Source organism: Cynara cardunculus (genome assembly GCF_001531365.2).
Source record: "Cynara cardunculus var. scolymus isolate 2C chromosome LG 2, CcrdV1, whole genome shotgun sequence".
In the NCBI taxonomy this organism is placed as follows: domain Eukaryota; kingdom Viridiplantae; phylum Streptophyta; class Magnoliopsida; order Asterales; family Asteraceae; genus Cynara; species Cynara cardunculus.
In genome coordinates this window covers 25,779,209-25,781,481 of record NC_037529.1, presented here as the reverse complement: position 1 = coordinate 25,781,481, position 2,273 = coordinate 25,779,209, and positions in this window count along the sequence as shown.

The following is a 2,273-nucleotide window of genomic DNA, read 5'->3' as shown; positions in this document are numbered from 1 at the left end:
TTTCTCTTCTTGTAGACCCTCACGGGACCAACAAAAACTCACCGACATATGCAAGGACTTAATCCAAAAATCTATCGAATGCAACGTTCTGGTCCTACTTCGGTCCTACGAAAATCGAACTATTCGAGCCTAGATCTTAAGGTTCCGGTGATACTTAATTATTGTAAAATGCCATATGAAAAACTGAATTTTATTTGAGTTATTATTTTATGAAAGAAAAATAAAAAGAAAAAGAAAGAAAATGTTATTAGATCTTATTATTTCAATAATTTTATGAAGAAGAGGGGTAAACAAATTTTTTTTTACACATGAACACCTCATTTTATTTTTAAGCTTTGCTGTCAGGATTTTTCTGTTATTTTATGCAATTCTTTATTTTCCTTCCAAAATCATTTGAGTTAGGGGTTTTAAACCCAAGTTAATATATCAATATAGGAGATTTTTGGCATAGGAAACATAAATTTTGAAGATGGATAGGTCCCTCAAGTAGGTCTTATAAGATCAGCTATCTAGAAGGTTTAGCTGTTTGCGTACTTGTTTTATGTAGACTGCTTGGGGGTCGAAATCTCAACGTTTTTAGGTGAGACCACGTGGGTTTAAAATTTAACACAGAGACTTAAATTCCAGAAGAAGTTTCATCTTATTTGGTTAGGTATTTTAGAAGTTACGGTCCTCCGAAGTCAGTAGTTAGAATCTTCCAAATTGTTGTAGGAAGGGATATTAAGAACATGTGTTCCAACCTTTGATTCTCACACACCTTTTATTTAGATCATGATTTATAAACTTTAAATCAAAATAAAAACAATTATTATGATGAAAAACTAGATTAACCATCAATACCTACATGCATAAAAAAAAACAAGTATTTTGCCAAAACTCCAAAGAATGTTCATCATAAGTTGTTAATGAGAACTTTTTGAAATCTAAGATTTGTGCTCTATTTTTAGTATTTGAGATATGAGATTTTATCACATACATGAAGTTCAAAATTGGTATTTGATGAGTATGAGAGATTTTTATGATTTATTTTGAAACCAAAGTGATAGAACTTGAATACTCGTTTGGGATTTTAGTCAAAATCTCCAAATGTTCTTTCCTTGATCATGAATTTTCACCATCTTAAACATATGCAACATATTTTTGGGTGAGAATCTACAAACATAAGATCCTAGGAATAGTTCTTAGCAAGAACTAGTTATATATATATAGGGGCTGGTTCAAATACTAACCTAAACTATTGTGCAAACTATGCTAACCGATCTTGATCGTTCATTTTTTCATCAAACGGTCCTTATTAAATGTGACTATGAACAACTGTTCAAAGGGTAATTTTGTAAAAAAAATCGCATCACATCGTGAACCTATATTATTCAGATGATTTTGTAACCTCCAATCAACTACGAAACTGCCAATCTATACGATCAATAGTGTATATCATTAGCGAAAAATCTAGTTCATAATATTTATCAAAACGATGGATGATTTTGTCGAAATGCATACAAGTTTGGATGTGTGAACCTAATGAACATCACACACACGTAACACTTCACAAATACATACAAGTTTGGATTTGTGAACCTAATGAACATCAGCAATATGACATAAAACAGTAACGAATCCCAACGTCTATGTCTGTGTTATTTGTGCTGATTTGATATCTGTTAATATATGTGTGTTTGTGCACAAATGTCTTAATGCATCCTAGTATGAAAAATGTAATCGCTATGTGTGTGATCAAGTAATATAGCACAATGAACATAATGAACAGCCCCATATAAGCATGATATGATTTGTGCTATATGACATAAAACAGTAACAAAACTAAAACTATTATTACACAAAGTAGATAATTAAAAAGAGCAACAAGGATGTGAATTTACTGAAATTGAAAACTCAGTGAAGAATGTATATTGTTTTCCATCCCGAAGTCAAATCTTTAATGAACATAATGAACAACCCCTATGTAGTTAGTCTTCAAAACTAAAACTATTATTACACAAAGTAGATAATTAAAAGGAGCAACAAGGATGTGGATTTACTGAAATTCAAAACTTAGTGAAGAATGTATATTGTTTGTTATCCCGAACTCAAATCTTTAATATAGGCGTGTTCACATTAGCGTGTTCATAGCTATCGTAAGTTCATATTGGGACACTTATTGATTATTTTCTTCACTTTTGGAATTCGAATTCCGAATGTATTCGTAGACGCTTTTAGCTTTTTCATTCTCATTGTCGTCGATCCGTTTTACTCTATGATTATCCATATTACTC